Here is a 10372-nt window from a genome sequence, read left to right on the forward strand (position 1 = left end):
ACCCTTCCTTCTCTGATGGCCTCCTCCCTCTTTAAATCGGAGAGCAGGAGGAGGCTTTGAAAACAAGAAAGCACTACCGAACATTTCATTCCTTCCAAATATTTTTTAAGCACCTATTGTGCCTCAGAACTAGTGTGGGTATTGGAGATACAAACATGAAGCTAATGTTCTGGAGGGGAACAGACAATGTGGAAGTAAACAGAGGAAGGAGAAACGTCTCAATACTAGTAAGGGCTCCAAAGGACATAAACAGGATGAGGGAGGTGGGGTAGCTACTTTTAGAGAGGATGGGTCAGGAAAGGTCTCACAGGAGAGAGAGCTGAGATCTGGATGCTAAGAAGGAGCCAGCCTTGCTAAGATTTTAGGAGAAAATGTTCCCGGCAGAGGGAACAGCAAATGCAAAGCCCCTGTGGTGGAAATGGCCTTGGTTGTTTGAAGAAGAGAATGAAAGCCCATGCGGTTGAGGTGAAATGAACAAACCAGATGGGATTTGGACCCGTGTGAGCGCTAGGGACTTGCAGGGCGCCATAAGGAGTTTGGATGGTATTTTCAGGGCACTGTGGACTCAGGAAAGGTCTTAAGCAAAGGAATGATGTGATCTGGTTTCTATTTTTTAAAAAGATTACTGGCTGCTGATTGAAGAATGGATTTAATTACCCTAATAAGAAAAACGGACTGGGAGACAAGAATGGGAATTCGGAGGCCAATTAGGTAGTCACTGGCAAATGCCAGGGGGCTTAGGCTTGGGTGCTTACAGTTGGGTGGGGAAAAGTGGAGAGATTCAGGATGTATTTTGAAGATAGAGCCTGAAAGTCTTGACAATGGGTTGGGTGAGGGACAGAGAAGAGACGACGTTCCTAGTTTCGAGGTTTGGGGCTTCAGCAACTCGGTGTATGGTGGTACCATTCACAGAGATGGGAAAGACTGGAGCAGCTCAGGTTGGAAGGTGGATTGGGAACCCATACTTCTGGGTGTGTTCAGTAAGAGATATCCGGGAGGCCTTGATATAGGAGGCCAGGGCTCGAGTGAGAGGTCTGGACCTAAGAGAGACCTTTGGGAGTCCTTGATACTCAGGAAAGCATTCTTGGGATTCTTGGTGACTCGCTCAAAGCTAACCCTATGCTAGAACAGGTAACTGCCTCCCTCTCTACACCCAAAATGACATGCTTGTTCTCCACTTGACTGGTCTCAGTGAAGACCTACTCTAAGGGGAAATGAAAATAAAACTATGAGGTATGACTTTTTTAAGAAGCAGAAGGGTGAAGATCTAAAGGTTAGAAACCATTGTCAGCAAGGGTGTGGGGAAACAGGCATTCTGGTACACTGCTGATGGGAACAGAAGCTCGCCCATCCTTTACAGAAGGCAATTTAGCAGTTTCTGTCCAAATGAGAAAGACACCTACTCTTTAACCCCAACAATTCCACCTTTAGGAAATCGTCCTACAGATACATTCACACATATTCACAGGAATGCATGTACCAGGATATTTGTAGCAGCAGACTGGGAAAATATCCACCAATGGGGGACTGGTCGAAGAAATCAAAGTACGCTCTCACAGTAGAATATATGTAGCCATTAAAACTAAGGAAGCTCTTGGAGCACCTGGGTGGCTCAGTCATTAAGCGTTTGCCTTCAGCTCAGGTCATGATATCCAGGTCCTGGAATCGAGCCCCGTGTCCTGGGTTTGAGTCCCACATCAGGCTCCCTGCTTGGTGGGAAGCCTGTTTCTCCCTCTCCTACTCCTGCTGCTTGTGTTCCCTCTCTCACTGTGTCTCTCTCTGTCAAATAAATAAAATCTTTTAAAAATAAATAAGTAAATAAACTTAGGAAGCTCTTGAATTTTTTTTATCTTTTGAATTGAGATGAAAGTCACATAACAGTACATTCACTATTTTAGCCATTTCAAAGTGTGAAATGCAGTGTTTTTATGGATTGATATGAAACATCTTCTGAGACATGTGGCAAGTGTCTACACCCGCTCACCTGTCCCACCTGCCTACCTCTGCTGGTGATCCTAGGAGGGACTTTTTTCGATGGGCACCTTTGAAACGTCTCCATGACACAGGAGGCTGAAAGAGTCTGTTGCTAGGGAAAGATCGTGGTAATATTAATCAATGCTTCTCCAACTAGCTGCACATGAGTGTCCCTTGGGGAGATTTAAAAAAGGTCCTTGCCCAGGCCCTGCCTCTAGAGATTTTGATTTAATTAGTCAGAGGTGGGCCAGGACATGGTATTTTATTTGTTTGTTTCTTTGTTTATTTTTAATGGTCCATCTATTTTATTTTTAACTATATATTTATTATTTAAATTCAACTAGCCAACATAGAGGACATCATTAGTTTCAGATGTACTGTTCGATAATTCATCAGTTGCGTGTCACACCCAGTGCTCATCACATCACATGACCTCTTTAATGCCCATCACCCAATTATCCCATCCCCACACCTCCTCCCCTCCAGCAACCCATGGTTTGTTTTCTATAGTTAAGAGCTGGACATTTTAAATTAAGGCATAATGTACACACAGTAAAATGCGTAGGTCTTAAGTATATAGTTCAATGAATTGTGGTAACTGTGGGCAGTGTATTTCCATCGCCCCAGTAAAAACATAGACCATTTCCACCATCCCAGTCAATGCCCCCACCCCTACCAGAGGAACCCACCATTTTTATTTCTACCATAGATTCATTCTGATTGTTCTTGAACTGCATATAAGTGGAACTGAGCAGTATGTGACATTTTGAGATCGTCTTCTTTCCTGTAGCACAATACCTTTGAGATCTATCCAAGTTGTTGCACTGATCAGTAGTAGTCCCTTCCATTGCTGAAGGGTATTCCCTTGTGTGGACACACCAGTTTGTTTAGCCATTCACCCATCCAGAGATATTTGTGTCATCCCAATCTTTCCATAGGCACGTGCATTCATTTCTTTGGAGGTGGAATTGCTAGATTTATGTGGAACTTGCTTGAGACTGTGTTTTCCAAAATTCTTGTGTCAATTTGCACTCTCACCACCAAAATATGAGAGTTACAGTTGTTCCACAACCTTGTCAACACTTTGTATTGTCCTTTTTTTTTCTTTTTAAAGATTTTATTTATTTGACAGAGAGAGAGAGAGCACAAGCAGGGGCAGTGGCAGAAGGAGAAGCAGACTCCCTGCACAGCAGGGAGCCTGACTTCGGTGGATCCCAGAACCCTGGGATCATGACCCTAGCCGAAGGCAGAGGCTTAACCCACTGAGCCACGCAGACATCCCTCACTGTGGTTTTATTTTTTTAAAGATTTTATTTATTTATTTGACAGAGAGACAGATCACAAGTAGGCAGAGAGGCAGGCAGAGAGAGAGGGAGAAGCAGGCTTCCCGCTGAGCAGAGAGGCTGACGTGGGGCTCCATTCCAGGACCCTGAGACCATGACCTGAGCTGAAAGCAGAGGCTTAACCCACTGAGCCACCCAGGCGCCCCTCTTACTGTGGTTTTAAACTGCATTTCCCTAATGACTATGTTGGTCATCTTTTCATGTGCTTATCCATCATTCATATATCCTCTCCCATGTGGTGTCTGTTCCTATCTTTCGCCTGTATTTTTTAGGTTGTCATTTTATTATTGATTTGTCAATGCTCTGTATATACTCTGGATACTCTTCCTTTATTGGATACATATATTGCAAACACAATTATTATTTAAAAGATCCCCCAGTGACTCTAACATGAATCTAGGGTTGAAAACCCCTGGTACGCTAAAGATCAGCCCCAGAAGGTTTCTTTCTTTCTTTCTTTCTTTTTTAAGATTTTATTCATTTACTTGAGAGAGAGTGAGCAAGAGAGAGTGAGCATGAGCAGGGAGAGGGGCAGAGGGAGAGGGAGAAGCAGATTCCATGCTGAGCAGGGAGCCTGATGCGAGGCTCAATCCCAGGACCCCGGGATCATGACCTGAGCTGAAGGCAGACGCTTAGCTGACTGAGCCACCCAGGCACCCAGAGGCTCCCTATTTCTATGAGTCCCCAAATGTGCCCCCCTCCCCGGCAACTATGCCTGATGCTTGGCTCTTCAATCCTGTGAATGTACAGGGCTGAGGGGATTTGGGGACTAAGCGATGCCTCATCAGGCTTCCTGCAGTGGATCTGTCCCGGTTTCTCGGATTGATTCATTTATCTCTTACTCTCTGATGTGAGACCTTAAGTAAGTCTTTCATTGTCTCCACCCTAAAATTTTCCATGTATGAAACTGACCCATTCCTACTACCGGATATAATGTACGTTAAAGGGTTAAAGACATGTTTTCTCCTGGATGGAGCAAGCTATGTCCTAGGCATAGAAGGAGTGTGACTTTCTGTATCCCTTCCCTGCCATTGTCCTCAGACTGCCTACCTGCTCACTGAAAAGGAGAATCATTCTCTAGTAGCCTTGGCAACCATTTACCAAGGGTCTGGGAGTTGATGCCCTGGTCCTGGTCTTGTTCTCTTTGAATCTGAGGTGTACCTGCTGCGCGACTTTGTGTAAAGCAGTTAACCCTTTTGAGCCTTGGTTCCTGTGACTGGTAAAGGAGAACAGTAATTTCTTGCTTGTTGTGGGCCGGCGTAAAGTAGGTGTTCACAAAGCCATGAGTTCCCTCGAAAGGGGAGCTGGGAAGGCTTGGCTCTGGGAGCAGTGCCGCTGGGCTGTGAGAGGTGCTCTCTGCTTGGGGAATTGCCATGCCCTCACTGTGCCCTGGTGTCACATATCTGTCCTTTTCCTCCACACACAGTCTAGGAGGTCTAGACTGGCCAAGATCCCGCCTGCTCTGTTGTCCTCACCCTGCCCTTCTTGGCTAATTTGAACAGAGCATCCAATGAGGGCCCCTATGCTCTTTAAGCTCAGAGCAGATGGCTGGGAAGCCAATTCTCTGGGACATACAGTTCCTGACTCACATCTAGGCAGGGGGCCAAGGCCTTCGAAGGGTTGTAGAAAAATGTAACCCTCCATCCTCCCCTCAAGAGCTTGTAGATTTTATTTCCTGCCTCAGGTAGTGCCAAGGAGGAAGAGCAAAGGACCACAGAGGTTAAGATTAGGGACCCCCAGGGATCCCTTCTTGGGCTGACATCAGGGAGAAGCCTTGACTTCAGCTTTTTGGATAGGCGCCCATGCTGCGTAGGGAGCCTTTCTCTGCAGCTGCAGGAAGAAGGTGTGGGAGCCGAGGAGGAACTCATGGGAGCTTCCAGAAACGCTTTTGACGTGGGGGACAAGTGGGCATGGGGCATCTGGAGAATCCACCAACACTAGGCACTGGCTGGAGCCCATTCATTTCACAGCCAGACATGGGTGGCTTTCTCCCAGCACGAGATTTGGGAAGAAAATAGAAAGGGAGTATCCCATTCCTGGGTGTAGTAACTCAGATTGCTCTGTGCTATTTCTGAGTCCTTCCTGAGGCGGGTATAAGACAGAGTCAGTGCTGGCAAGAAGTGTGGCTGGGATGGGCAGGCTTGGACCTCTCCCCTTCCTTGGTTCCTGGTCCCCACTATTGCTTTAGATCTATCGCTCCTACCCACCACCTCACTATAGCTCTCCAACATGGTGTCTATTGCTCTCCTTTGAGACCAGGAAATTGACAAATTCGTCCATCCACCCATTCATCATCCATCCAAAAGTATTTCCTTATTGGCTACTATATGTAGGTACCGGGCTAAGCTCTGTGAAGTTATAAAGTGGAAAAGACTGATGGGTCCTTCACAGAGCTCACGTGATCATGGGTGAGCCAGAGGTAACCGGGCAGCCACATTCTGTGGACTAATCCAATGATAAAAGCAGGTGAATCACACTGTGTCCCAGAGGGTGACTGTTGGGAAGGATTATGGAAGGGCCCTGGAAAACTTGAGCTGAGAGGCAAGCAGTGAAGAGAAGATAGTGAGACAAAAAGGAAGGGAAGAAAGTCCGGGCAGAGGAAACAGCACGCAAAGCAAGATTTAAGTGGAAGTGCTTCAGTTTGAGATGAGTGGGGTGTGTGTGTGTGTGTGTGTGTGTGTGTGCGCGCGCGTGCACATGCGCGTGCTTAGGGGCTGTGGAGAATTGAATCGTAAGGCTGGAGAAGCAGTCAGGAGCCAGATTTGGAAGGCCTTGAAAGCCACGGTGAGGAGACAGGACTTGATTTGGAGGGCAAGGAGGAGGCTTCAAAGGGTTTAGACAGAGCCATGACATGATCAGATCGGTGTCTTTGGAAGATCACTCTGGTTTCTGGGTGCAGAAACAGTGGGGAGCGGGCACAAAGAAAAGCAGGGAGAAAGTCAGGAAGCTATTTCAGTGAGCCAGGTGAGAGATGACCATGCCATAGACCAGAACGGTGACAGAGGAGATGAAGGGAAGTGTTTGGGTTTCGGTTATATTTTGGAGGTAGAGCCAACAGGATCTGGAAAGATGCCTCCCAGTTTCTGACTTGAATGATTTGGGGGTGGTGGTGGCAGTGCTGTTCATGGAAATGAGGGATACTGAGGGAACAAGACTCGGGGAGGGTGGGAGATGAGTTCAGTGCCGTGTCGAGTTTAAGCTTCCGGGAAGATACGTCCCTGCAGCCAGCTGGCCATTTAGGTCTGAGACTCAGGAAAAAGGATGAGGTTAGAGACAGAACTGTGAGGTTTGGGGAGTGGATAAGGTAGTCAAAAAGGAGTGTTAGAAGGCCACGTTTCATGCAGCAGCTTTCTCCTGTCAAATGATTCTCTATCCTTAGGTGCCTGCCTGCTTCTGCTGAAACCCCAGGAGGCAGGTTCAGAAGGCGCTTACCAAAGACTGCAATTTAGTGCAAAGACCCTGTGGATAATCCCAACTCTTGGCTCCCTTTTCCCCCTCAGTTCCTGTCATTTCCACAGCATGTTGGACTAACTTGACTAGCTTCCATGAAGATTTCTCCAGGCCGGGGGCCAGGCCAGCCGCCAACCAAGCCAGCCGCCAATCTTAGGAAGCTCGGTTTCCGGCTCCCCCTGCTGGCAGAGCTGGAGATGACTCACAGCTGGGCCGCTGAGCCCGAGCATCCTCCCCTCACCTCAAATGAGCGGCCAAGGACCTCAGCCTCAGTACTCTTCTCCAACCCTCCCCCCACAAATCCCACCCACTTTAGAACCCTTGCTAGAAATAGCGGGAGAAAAGCCTAATTAGGGATCTGGGAGTCACACATTAAATTCTTCCTGTTTCTAAATTACTTCCCTCTTCTTTGGCTCCAAACTCACTCACCCTTGGTCTCCTTGCCCATGAAGACTTCATTTGCTTATTTATACCTATCTCCAAAAACACTCTCTGCCACTCTCTGTCCCAGTGAGCAATGTGCTGACACCCAGTTTACCTCCCTTCTCCTCATATGCAGGAAAGCCATATCTGTGCTGGAAAAGAGCACTGGGTCAAGGAACCTAGGTTGAGTCCTGTTTCTGCCACTGATTCAGGGTGTGACCTTGGATCATTCTTTCCCAGGGGCACTTCTCTCACCTGTGACATTGCACTGGACTTCAAAAAAGCCCTTCCAACTCTAGCTTTCTAGGCTTTGCTCCCACCGTCTTAGCCTTTCCAGTTCCTCATGTGTATCGAGCTCTCTCCTGCTCCAGGGCCTTTGGTTGTGCTCTTCGCTCTGCCTGAAATGCTCTTCCCTTCCCTTGTTTTGTCCCATTAATTCCTCCTTATCCTTCAGCTCTCAGCTCAAATGTTACTTGCTCAGAAAGACCTTCTCAGCCCCTTCATACTGGGCCAGGTACTTCATCATACGCTCTCAGAACTCCCTGGAGCTCTCCTTCAGTACCCTCATCATGGTTTGTAATTTTCCACATGCTTGCATGATCATTATTTCAAGCCCCTCCCCATTCCCATCAAACTCCAAACTCTTTCACAGCAAGAACCAGTCTGTTTTGCTCACTACTGTATCCCTGGCACCCAGATGCTTCCCTGGCCATCTTGTGAAGGCTCAATACATATCTATTAAATGGATGAATAAGTACATGGGTGAATGAGCCCTTATCTTCACCCATCAGCTGCTTTCTGCATCTAACTTGCATCATGTTTAACAGCAAAGTGTCAAGGAACCCCTGGGTGGCTCAGTCTGTTGGGTGTCTGACTCTTGGTTTTGACTCACGTTGAACCCCACGTCAGGCTCCCCACTCAGGAGGTAGTCTGCTTGTCCGTCTTCCACTGCCCCTCCCCTTCTGCCCTTCCCCTGCATGCTTGAGCATTCTCTTTCTTAAATAAATAAAATCTTAAAAAAAAAAAAAACGGATCAAAAAGCCAAAAACCAGAGTGCTGGGGTTTGGAACCCAGCTTTACCACCCACAAGCAGTATATACTTGTATATGTTATTCTATCTTACTGTGCCTCAGTTTCCTTATGTATAAAGAGTGGGTAATAATAGCATACACTTCCGAACAAGGTTGTTGTGAGGCTGGAAAGACGTAATATATGTAAATTGTGTAGAAACAAGGCTTGGCACTGAAGTGTTATATTAGTAATAGCTATTGTTCTGATTCTGCCCCATCCCTCCCTCCACTTACCCATTCTGAACTCTCCCTCATTATCTTATTTCCGGTCTTTGAGTACAGGTGGCTCAGTGTTATTTGCAGATTAGATAGCAAAGTTTTAAAAATATTTTTATTATGGAAAATTTCAAACAGGCAGAGTAGGGAGAAGAGGATAATGAACCTCTGTAACAAGCTTCAACAATTATCAACATTTTGCCACTCATTGCTCATCTTTCCTCCTCTCATTTTTCTCCCACCTGGAGTATTTTAATATAAACTCCAGATGTCATATAATTTTATCTGAAAATACTCCATTATGTTTCTCTAGCAGGTAAGGGCTTTAAAAATATAATACCATTATCACACTTAAACAAATAACAATAATTAGGGAAGGCTTTTTAAACTTCATCCCCTTGAGAGTTGCTGGGGGAATGGGAACCATCACTCTGGGGTTGATGTGAAATGAGGAACAGCCAAGAGAATTAATGTAAATTTGGTGCTTTGAACAGGGCCTGATATAGTAGTAACTATTATTTTGATTATCCTTCATTTTCTCCATTTATCCACTCTAAATCCTCCCCCACCGTCTGGTTTTTTTCCGGTCTGTGAATGTATGTGACCTTTTACAAAGGAGGACTAGGAGTCCAGGGTGGTGAGTTTCCTGGGTCATTGGCACCTCCTGGTGAGAGTTGGGACTCTGGAAGGCAGTGAGAAGGGTCCAAAGGAAGTGACTGTGGGACTGAGGGAGAGGGAAAGAGGGCTGGAGGACTTAGTAGGTTTAAAGAAGGGGAAGTCCTCTGGCTGCGTGAAAGTGGCACGGAGAAAATCCAGTAGCCTAAGGGCAGACAAGCTGGAAGGTTGGTCCTTTCTTCCTAATATTCAGAGCCTTTGGAGATGACTGACAGATGAGAGGCAGGGAGGGGCTAGCCTGGCTCCTAAGGGAGTTTCTTCTACCTTTTCTCCACAGCCCACAGGAGGGCAGCTGCCTAAGACAGTTATCAGGGTTTCGCTCTGCTTCATTTTGAGTTCTCATCTGTTCCAAGGATATATAAGCGATGATGGTAGACACTGAGCCAAAGGACAACTGGAGATAGACTTCCCTGGACTGGTGATGAAGATTTTCATGCTCCCATCTCTTTTTTTTCCTTTCTATGGAATTCTCCCCACCAGCCCTTCTTCTCATCACACTCATACTTTGGGTAACCAGTGCTCCTACACGCTCCACCCACCCCTATCCAAACTTGCCTCCAGGAAAAGAAGTGATTCAAACCCCTCAACAGGGTAAACAAGCTCTTTCACAAACCCACTTCCCACTGCCTCATCAACCTCATTTCCCACTCTGTCCATTTCTTTCCAGCAATAGGCAGTGGACACGGTGAGTGAGCACTGATTTTTGTCCATATAGACCTGGTACTGAATTGTGGCTCTGCCGTTTCCCAGCTCTGAAAACTTAGGCAAAGTCAGTTTTCATGTCTGAAAATGGGGAGAATACTATACTAAAACCCCACTTTTTTTCTTTGTTCTTTTCTTTTCCTTTTCTTTTTTTTTTTTTTTTATATTTTATTTATTTATTTGAGAGAGAGACAGTGAGAGAGAGCATGAGCAAGGAGAAGGTCAGAGAGAGAAGCAGACTCCCTGCGGAGCAGGGAGCCCGATGCGGGACTCGATCCCGGGACTCCAGGATCATGACCTGAGCCGAAGGCAGTCGTCCAACCAACTGAGCCACCCAGGCGTCCCCCTTTTCTTTTTTTTTAAACTAAAACTCTTCTTAACAGAAGGCTTAACGCCATATGAAAATATGCCTTAAGGTAATGTGAAACAGGAAAATAGCCCGTATTCTCTTTTTAGAAGATCTCTTTTTAAACTCCCAATGATCTATAAAATTTACAAAAAGCTTAAAATCTTCTGGAC

The 10372-nt window shown here is 46.3% G+C and overlaps 1 protein-coding gene across 1 annotated transcript in view; it reads right to left on the bottom strand.

The window, feature by feature from the left end:
- Positions 1-10372, bottom strand: part of PIN4 (peptidylprolyl cis/trans isomerase, NIMA-interacting 4) — a 51594-nt gene that overhangs the window by 8032 nt on the left and 33190 nt on the right. The gene's annotated exons all lie outside the window — the stretch shown is intronic.

Source organism: Lontra canadensis, unplaced genomic scaffold (assembly GCF_010015895.1).
Source record: "Lontra canadensis isolate GAN:19392208 unplaced genomic scaffold, GSC_riverotter_1.0 scaffold210, whole genome shotgun sequence".
Classification (NCBI taxonomy): Eukaryota; Metazoa; Chordata; class Mammalia; order Carnivora; family Mustelidae; genus Lontra; species Lontra canadensis.